The sequence below is a fragment of the Nicotiana sylvestris genome, chromosome 3, assembly GCF_000393655.2.
Source record: "Nicotiana sylvestris chromosome 3, ASM39365v2, whole genome shotgun sequence".
Taxonomy (NCBI): Eukaryota; Viridiplantae; Streptophyta; class Magnoliopsida; order Solanales; family Solanaceae; genus Nicotiana; species Nicotiana sylvestris.
The window spans coordinates 137,689,480-137,700,274 of record NC_091059.1 but is presented as its reverse complement, the minus strand read 5'-3'; the positions used below and the strand labels follow the sequence as shown (position 1 = coordinate 137,700,274).

At 35.7% G+C, this 10,795-nt stretch overlaps 1 pseudogene; it reads right to left on the bottom strand.

Moving 5' to 3' along the window:
- Positions 1-3,690: 3,690 nt before the first annotated feature.
- Positions 3,691-10,338, bottom strand: LOC104244834 (ferric reduction oxidase 4-like; annotated as a pseudogene).
- Positions 10,339-10,795: the final 457 nt, after the last annotated feature.

Sequence of the window (10,795 nt, the reverse complement as noted above, 5' to 3'; positions counted from 1 at the left end):
GTAGCGCAAAAGTCATTTTAGTATAGTCTTATTAATAGAAATATAAATGTGACCGAAAAAATATAAACTTTGGTCGGAAAACTAACGTGTCTATCCTAATCCCTCTAATTAATTTAGTAAAATGGATTAACAACTTCGAATTGAAATAAAAAATGCAAATTTTGGACGGAAAACTGACGTGGATATTGTTGGTATCTCTGAGAGAGGCAGGAATGTGAAGAAAATAATCATGACTAAATATCTCAGTAACGTATTTAAAAATAAGTCTTAAATCTACAGTTTATATACAACCGGTGAGGTCTATAATTCCCAACTGTGATATACTTTTTACTGTTTATGTTATTTATTAAGCAGTATTTTTGGGTTGATGTTGCTTAATGGACGCATTTTGTAAATGAATTTAAGTATGGGTAGCAATTTTTAGTTTGTTAATCTTTTGTACGTTAATTGGTGATTTTGAAAGTGAATTAAAATATGAGCATTATTTTTTGTGTTTATTTTGTAGCTTCAAATATGATCAGCAGTTCGTTATGATCACAGCTTGGCTAAAATCAATGACCAAAGTTTTAGAAGATGACTATGTGTGAAATTTTAATAAATTAATCAGAGGATTAGAATAGCCACCTTAATTTTTCTGCCAAAATTTATATTTTCGAGTCTCTTTTATATTTCTAGTAATTAAGTTATACTAAAATAACTTTTATGTTACAAAGGAAAGAAAATTGACTTTTCTGTTAGAAAGTTTAATTTGAATAACATTGATGAAATTTACCCTCCATTTGGAAAAGTTATCCGTTTTGTTTCACAACACAAACTGTTACAATGTTTAACTTGAATGACCCTAAATCAAATTTACCTTCCATGTGGAGAAGTTACTCGTTTTGTTTCATAACGTAGACCACTTGCTAATATGATGTCCTTTTATCAATAAATTTTGTCTACAATTTTTAGTTGATGTAACAATCCGGCCGGTCGTTTTGAGAATTTACGTCCCGATCCCCTATTAATTGCTATATCCGTATTTATTTATGCTATTATGATTTGCCGGGAAGATTCGTTTTGAGTTTCGGAGTGTTTTGGGATACTTAATCCCTAAATAAGAGCTTAAGCTTTAGAATTTGGACAGTAGTTGGAACAGTGTTAAGATGGCTTCGGAATGAAATTCCGTCGATTCCGTTAGCTCGTTGGGTGATTTCGGGCTTAGGGGCATGTTCGGATTGTATTTTGGAGGTCCGTAGCTTATTTAGGCTTGAAATGCCGAAAGTTGAATTTTTGAAGTTTCCGGATCAATAGTGAGATTTTGGTATCGGGGTCGGAATTCGATTCCGAAAGTTGGAATAGTTCCGTATTGTTGAATGTGACTTGTGTGCAAAATTTGAAGCCAGTCAGACATGGTTTGGTTGGTTTCGACATCGGTTGTAGAATTCTTGAGATTTCAAGTTCATTAGGCTTGGATTGGAGGGTGATTCAGTGGTTTTAACGTTGTTTGATGGGATTTGAGGGTTTGATTGAGTCTGTATGATGTTTTAGGATTGGTTGGTATGTTTGGTTGAGGTCCCGGAGGCCTCGGGTGAGTTTCGGATGCTTAACGGAAGTTGAATTGGACTTAGGCAATTTGTGAAACTTGCTGAACCTGTTGGTTTCGCACCTACGGAGTTTTGACTGCAGGTGCGGCACCACAGAAGCGGGTTGGTGACCGCAGATGAGGTCTAAGGCTAGGAGATCAGAGGTCGCAGATGTGGCTCAAGGACTGTAGAAGCGGAACCGCATTTGGGAGTAAAGGAGTGCAGGTGCGAAAATTTGGTCGTTTAATGAAATTTTGCAGGTGCGGAGTAGGAGCCGCAGGAGCGGGACCGCAGGTGCAGAAGCGGAATTCGCTGGGTAGAAAAAGAGAAATCGAGGGTTTGAAATTCATAACTTCTAAAATCGAATTGGAGCTCGGTGGAGGGCAATTTCTGGAGAGATTTTGAAGGAGAAAGATTGGATAATGAATTCTAACTCTAATTTGGTTCTAATACACTAATCTATTGCTACTTCCCTCATTTAATCTGAGAATTTGAGTGGAAGAATGGGGATTTGGGGGAAAAGTTCCTCAACCATATTTTTGGGTTTTGATTGGAGTTTAGTTGTCGAAATTGAGTAATTTTTGGACAAGTGATCTCGTGAGTGAATGAGTGTTCTAAATTGGTAACTTTTATCCGATTCCGAGACGTGGGCCCGGGGAGGATTTTGGGCGTTTTTCTAATTTCTCGTCGTAGCTTTGAATTCATTAGTTAAATTAGTTTCCTGTAGTTTTATTTACTTTAAGTAATTGGTTTGATTAGATTTGGGTCACTCGGAGTTGGATACTCGTGGCAAGAGTGTGAAATCATATTGATTTTGAGCTGGTTCGAGGTAAGTGGTTTGCCTAACTTTGTGTGGAGGAAACTTACCTTAAGATTTTGGTACGGTTGTTATATGAATACTGTGTACGTGAGGTGACGAGTGGGTATATGTGCTAATTGTTGAAAAAACCCATTTTCATTAAGTAAATATCTATGTTTTCTTTTAACTGAGACACACTACTATATGAAGCCTCATGTTTAGCTTAGGAAAGCATGCTTATGTGACTTAACTGTCTTGCCTGCTTTTACTGCTTACCTGAATTTTGTGTAGCATGTTTAGAGTAGAAATTTCCTATTTTCTTTCCTGATACGAACTTGAATAGAATTGTAGGATTCTTTCTTGAGACTGTTGTGTGTTTATTTTGGGATTACGGATCGGTATTCTGGGAGATCCCCCTGCAATGTTTACTTTGGGACTACGGATTAGCATTTCGGGAGACCCCCCTGCACATTTATAATTGGGACTACGGGACGATATCCCGGGAGATCTCCTTGTACTAGATATTTACGATTTGGACTACGGGACGATATCCTGGGAGATCCTCTATAGTATGTTTAGGACTACGGGACGATATCCTGGGAGATCCCCCAGTTGCTATCTTTGTGTACTGAGCTATATTCTTTCTGTGATTTTATTCTTTAACAACTGTTAGTATTTTAATTATACTGTCACATTTCATACTGTTTTAACTTGTAATTTATATATAACCAGTAGGGCCCTGACCTTCCTCGTCACTACTCGACTAAGGTTAGGCTTGACATTTACTGGGTACCGTTGTGGTGTACTCATGCCCTTTCCTGCACATATTTTTCTTGTGCAGATCCAGATTCTACTTCTCAGCCATACTTCCAGTGAGGCGAGGCGATCCAGAGACTTCGAGGTATATATGTCGCGTCCGCAGACCTAGAAGTCCCTCTCTATTCCTCCTTTAGTTACAGACTTCCTGTATTTTTCTTCCTTTTTAGACTTTCTGGAGATTAGATAGAGTATGTACTTCTGTAGTTTGTGATTTCATGAGATTCCGGATTTTGGGAGTGTTATGTTCAGTTGAGAGAGTTATGATTGTAAATTGGCGAGCGGCATTTTGAACTCCTATACTATATTTTTTTGTAAATAGTTAGTTTCGCATTTTTATTTCATTTTTGAGGTTTTTTTAGGCTTACCTAGTCGTAAAGACTAAGTGCCATTACGACAGTTCACGGAGAGAAAACTTGGGTCGTGACAGTTTCTGTACAAAGTTTTAGGTTTGTGTGACGAAACAACACGTATGCACATGCAAGCATATACACTACACGTATATCAGTATTCACGTAAAAATGCTCATTATTTTCTTTATACGTAGAACAGTATTGCTTTTATACAACTTTTGAGCAGGTTATGCTGTACAACACAACTTTCTTAACCCTATCTTAGAAACTTGCACACAACAAACAATCCAAAAGTCAATCCTTCCAAATTGAGTAGCAATTAACGAGAAAGAAAATGAAAAGAAACAGTACTAAAACCACACATTTGTCCTTGTTTTGTCGTACGTAACAAACCCAAACATCACCAATTAAAGCTGATAGCCTCAAAATGCAGGTTTTCCGCCAAGCCAGAAGCACATATTTTGGCAACTTCATGTCTCATGATCTGTGGCCCACAAACTACAACTCCAACATCTGATGCTTTGCAATCAAAAAGTATTCCTGCACGTCATGCAATTCAAATAATTAGTTCCTTTCATAACAATTATTTCAAGAAGATTGGTGTGTGTGACCGCTCAGAGGCCGAGCTACAGTCGACGACAGGTGGTAAGTCGAACACCTTTTGTCCGAAAAAAGTTATACTGTGGACAAGTTAAATATTACTAGTATTATTTTTTATACACATTAAATTTCAAAAATTGTAGCGAAATTTCCAACTTAGCCACTGTGTATATATAAGTGAACCAACAAGAATTAGTAAACTCACTTTTTATATCAGGTCTAGCACCATAATGCACCTTAGTGGCTTGAACAAGAGACTGGTGAGGAAGACTTTCGAGCTCCCTTGCTGTACCACATAATAAACCTGCAGGTGAACCTGTTGGGGTAGATAATTCCACATTCTGAATTTGTTTCCCTTCAGCTTCATTGTCCTCTTTTTTCCACATAAAAATGATGCTGGTGACAATAAAAACGGAGGCACAAACCAAGAACATATCCCAAATGATTTTTGCACTGTAGTGATAGAGCCTGCCATCGCGCTCAATTGGGTATATGGAGTAACGTGTGACAATGCCTAACAAAAGGAGAAACATGAGAAATGAGGATGAAATTATTGCGCCGAGCCATAGCCAACTGCTTGGGCCAAGGGCTGCAGAAATGGCGGAGTCATTTGGATTATGTTTGAACACTATTGTTTGGATGAGTTGCTTGTGAGGAGCACTTTCAACGTTATGTTCTTGTCCATTTTCTCTAGTAATATAGGCTTCGATTTGCAAATCCAAGTTGGAAATATCAGCAGGAGTGGAGGAGACAGGAAGTAAGAGGTCTAGCATTGTGAGATCAGCTGTGTTCTGGAAAGCTGAAATTAGTATCACCTTTGGTACTTTGGTGTTGGGTTGAGTGCTTCTGTAAATGAGCTCTCGGATTATGGAAATCATGGGAGTAATTCCGCTTCCTCCACTGACCATCACCAGACACTCCCAACTGCAATGCCACATTGTTTTTGTTAAATCTTTGTAAAACAAGGCATCATTATTGAATACTGGATTTAACTTATATACAGTGACAACATAAAAATATTTATAGTATCAATATTTTACCTTATTGTAGCAGTAGCGTGTGTTATTTTCCAGTTTAATAATCCTACTTATTATATGAACGATTGCCTATAGTAATTTTTTAAATGACCTAATGAAAAAAATTAGAAGTGTATAGAAGCTAAACTGATCGTGAAGGAGAAACAATTTAACTCTCAAACTCACATCAAGTGGAGCAACAACTACTGCGATTATGTGTAAAATGAGCAGATATTTGAATATAAATCAAGAGAAGTTTGATTATATGAAAACTTTTTTAGTCTATTCAAAAAAGAATGAAATATTTATGTCACCTTGTGGGAAAGTCATTCTCATCAAACATGTACTACAATCTCAACCAATTTACCTTCTAGTTTCTATGTCACCTCCCAACGAAATTTTTCTCCAAATTGAAAGATATTTGACTAGATTCTTCTGGGGATCAAGTGATGAAAAGAGGAGACATCATTGGAGTTCATGGGCAAAAATGTGCTATCCAATTGAAGAAGGTGGACTTGGTTTCAGAAGACTAAAAGATATTAGTGATGCGTTAGCCATGAAAAGATGGTGGAGATTCAGAACTAGTAACTCTATTTGGGCCAACTTTCTCACAACAAAATACTGTAGATTGGCTCATCCCGTGGATAGAAAATGGAGAGCAGGTCTATCTCATGGATGGCAAAGTATTTTGGCAGTCAAGACAAAGCTGAGGAGAAAATAATGTGGAAGGTTAACTCAGGTTCCTCAAGCCTATGGTGGGAGAACTGGACAGGTTTTGGAGCGATTGCTCTTGTCATAAATCACAATGGCACCAACAGACATCAAAATGTCAAAGATCTAATTGATAATGGACACTGGAACATTGATCACCTACACTTAGCTGAATATTTAGCTGAAATAATTCTTAGCATACCAATTGGGAATCCACATTGTCCTGACACACCTATTTGGATGTCTACTACTAATGAAAAATTCTCTATTTCTTCAGCATGGAATATCACCGGACAACACAAGGAACCATACCATTTTCTTTATAATATTTGGCACAAATCTACACCTTTCAAGATGTCTTTCTTCGGGTGAAAAATGCTAAAGAACAAGCTTCCATTTGATAATATCATTAGTAGAATTGGTATTGAGGTGGATACCAAGTGTTGTTATTGTGTTGATTCCAAAGATGAAACTATTCATCACACCTTCCTTGATGGAGACTTGGCCAGATTTATATGGAACTTTTTTGGAATCCCTCTTGGAATTCCATGGGAACCAGGTTCCATCAAAACTCAAATGATAAAATGGTGGGCTGTAAAGCCTAAAAATGGCTTACACAAAGATCTTCTCAAAATTATTCCTATAATTATTTTATGGGAGATATGGAAGGCTAGATGTGCTAACAGATATGGGAAGAAAAAAGTATCTAAAGTCAAAGTTATTCACCAGATCTTCTACCATATAAAGTGGATAGTATCAAAGACCAACTCAACCATTCAATGGAGATGGAAATGGCAGGAACTCACCAAACAAATTATGAGCAGCTCACACAAGATTGAATGAATTATAGTGAAGTGGATCAGACCTCCAACGGGATGGATAAAGCTCAATACAGATGGAAGTCACAATTTAGTAGACTCTATTGGAGCGGGAGGAATTATAAGAGACAGCAACGGAAAAATTATGATGGCCTTTGCTAAATATCTAGGAATTGGCAGCAGTAATCTGGCTGAAGCAAAGGCAATAATCTATGGTTTACAGTGGTGTATCTCGCATAGATTCCAAAACATTATCTTGGAAAGTGACTCTCTGATTATTGTAAACATGATAAAGGGAAAGAGCAACACTGCTTGGCAACTTTAAAATTTTATAGATTCTATTACTCAAATGCTATCTCAGACAACAAATATAGTTCAACATTGTTACAGAGAGGCGAATCAGGTTGCAGATGCGTTAGCAAAATGGAGCATGGAAGAACATGAGAGTCAATTTTATGATGTTAAGGATCTTCCTAGATAGGCTGTTGGTGCATATTTTCTAGATATACAAGATACAGCCTCCATAAGGCACAAACAAAGAAGGAATATGCTTGTCTAATAATTTTTGGGAGTTTTTGAATTGTTAATATGTTTTATTTCTCCTTGTATATGCTAGCTTTGAAAAGCGGCAGGGGTTAGTGCTAACCCTGTTTTGTTGTAACCTCTGTTTTGTTATGAAATAAAAGGTAGCGTCTCCTTAAGGCACAAATTACAAACAAAAAAATTATGTATTCAATTGTATACTTTGCGTTTTACCCGTAATAGCATAATTTTATCGGGAAAAAAATGTTTATGGCATGGTTTATATCACGAGTTTCAAAAACATTTTTTTCTTTTTAAATTCTATGTCCAATCAAATATTTGTTTATAAAGTGGGACGGAGGGAGTAATATTTAGGTAAAAAGAAATGTTCCCCTTTAATTTAAAGATCAAAGTACTAAAACGCGCAGATCATTAGCAAATGTCATGGTTGGTACTTTATACCAGACAAAAGTTTTCGCATGATATCTCAAGTAAACATATAAGTAAAACGTATGAATAAAAGCAAAAAAATATAAAAACACGAATGCATAGTGAAAATAAAGAACAAGTAAAGGTGTTGAGGTAAAATCACCTAACTAATTAACATGTGGATGATTTTGTGTTATATATATATATATATATATATATATATATATATGTATAGGTTTCCGCCTTGGTACTTACCTTAAGAAATGTGACGATGAAGGTCCATAAGGTCCCTCTGTTGAGATTTGAAGATGATCCGGAGAAGAAGAAAGTTGTTTTTCTAACTTTTGACTCCAACTTCCCATGCATTTAATGACAACACTTAGTTTATCTGCCTCCAAATTACTGTTAGAAACTACAGTAAATGGATGCCACTGCAACTTGGATACGCTTGGCACATTTACAAACAAGATGCTTGTAGGGTTGTACGTCAATGCTGTTAAGTCAAAATAAGTACGTATAATATATAGTAATAACTAGCATACTACTATACTAGCTTCTTTAACATGTTGAGAAGATTAAATTTATCACCTGGATTCTTGGAAAAGGTGAGTTCAATAGTGCTACAAGGTAAAAGACGTGCAGAAACTAATCGAGCCCTTCGTTTAGACTGTAAAAATCTCAAGTATCGGTCGATCACAAAGAGAAAAATTCCAGGGAGGATCATGCATGTGTAGGCAACACCAACATGCAATAGGTAGAAGAAGATGTAGAGAGTATAGAGCTGATGTGTGTAGAAGAATACTTCAAACATCTTTCTCCTGATCTTGTACAAACTAGTACACCACATTGCTATTGCAACCAAGGTAGCAATTTCTCCAGCCACGTTTGATACGTAGGAACTGCTCCATTCTAACATCTGCAATATTATTTAATTGTAAGACTAATTAAAGACAGAAGGAAGTCCGCCGAAATCTAGCCTCAATGGGCTCAAAGTGAGTGATCTTAATTATTATTACATTTATTCATTTTATATTTTGTTTACAATGTATATATAGTTCGAGCAGAAAGTAATAATCAAATTTAGTTGAATCCACAAATCTCACTCTAAAGTCGATTGTCATTAAAGATATCATCCAATTAAAAAGATGTAGAACTAAGAGCTCCAAAATACTTCGAAAATATAACATATATTATTCTCTTCGTCCCAATTTTATGTGATGGTATTTATTGGATACGGAGTTTAAGAATCAAAGAAAAACTTTTAAAACTTGTGATCTAAAATATGCCATAAAAATTTCTGTAATCATCACATGAAGAATAAAATTGGGAATTTAAAGTTAAATTGTTACTAAATATGAAAATATATCGTTCTTTATGAGACTAACTAAAAAGGAGAGAGCATAATTGAGATCCGAGGAGTATCAATTAAGGGTATGTCAACAAACCTCAATCATTTGGTTAGACATGGCATAGTATATGACGAAGCCAACACTATGGAGAATGGCAAGGGCCATTGAGGCATGACCAAGCCAGATATGATACTTAACGCTTGATTCTGAGGTTAGCCCAACCAGCGGCAATATTGAAGACAATCGAGTCACAGGGAAAAACAAAAACGCATAGCAAATATTCCCAATGTAGCCAAGCCTTAAAGATACACTTCGAAACTTTGTCATCCACCTGCAAACCCAAAATACCGATCCATTGATAAGAATAGGCGGATGTTGTAATATTATAGTTCAACTGAATTCAACAGTTTTTACGCGGAATATATATATATATATATATATATATATATATATATATATATATATATATATATATCTCAACAATAGGATTCCACTATTTAATTTTAAGAAGTAGAAAACCTACACTTTCTCTCCAGGGTTGCTCATATAGAGATGGGCAAAGCTGATACAGACGTAGTTGGCTAAAGACCAAATTAGAAGGGCGATAAACATAACAGCAAAAGCAAGCTCAACGGCGTTCACAATTCCTAGAGGAGCCATCGCAAGCACAGGCCGTTTCCACGAGCGAAAATATTGCCCATTATTGCCATTAGTTCTGTAAAAATGCATCAATCAGTCACCAAACTATAACATGCTGAGAATATATTATTATGTTATCCTTCTGTTCCAGCTTCAACGTGATAAATATTAATGGCTGAGAACGAGAACAAGAAATTAAATAATTACAGTAACTAATTACCTCTGATCAGAACTTGACTTGCTGTAATGAAGATAGATGCAGCTCAAAGCAGCTATCAACATTATAGGAAATGTAAATAAAAGAAGATTTGTCCCTGCAGTAAAGAAGTGTCAATTAGGTTTAGGGCAAAGGTTCAAATTTGCTACTCAACTTTAGGAAATGGTTCAGATTTAATTTGGCGTTATACTAACTTGGAAAAACGAGAAAAATTAGACTAAGCTAATTTAATTAATTACTACCTTGTTCTCTGAAATATGTGGAGTTGAGCTTGATTTGGAGCTGGGGAGTCCATGAATTTTTGTAAGTCTTTGTAGGTAACATTATCCAGATGAAGAGCCATCCAACAAAAAGCAATAGCAAAACAATTTTCCACACAAATCTGCTCCCCATATCTTTGCCTAAACTGTGATCGTTTCTTGAATTGAATTACTACTATCTTATAAATTGTTGTTGCATATACATATACATGCGATGAGATTAGCTTATAAAGGGATGTTGTAGCGTTTACTTTTTATGATTGATGTTAACTAGTAATTCCCTTGCGTAGACTTCCCAAGCACTGGTACTATCTCAGTTTTTTTAATCGAGTTTTTTTTTTAAATGCGCTTATAAGATTTATTTGCCTTTCAATAAACAGAAAGAGTCACTTAATTACCTCTTTTGCCGATTAAGGTAAAAAAAGATTTTAAGTTATATATATTGTGTCAATACACCATTAGGTCATCTTTATATGTTGGAGTACGTACCGTCATTTTGAAAAGGTTTATCGGTAGATATCCTTAAAGTGACGTGATAATATAAAAATTTCTTTACACCGACCTACGATGTACAAAAGTTATATTCAAGAAAAATATACTCATTTTGTCTCAATTTATAAGAAGGAACGAATGTGAAAGGAGCTTAAATTTCATGTGAATTAACACGTATAGATTCTTAAAGTTTCTAAATTTCTTTTTTA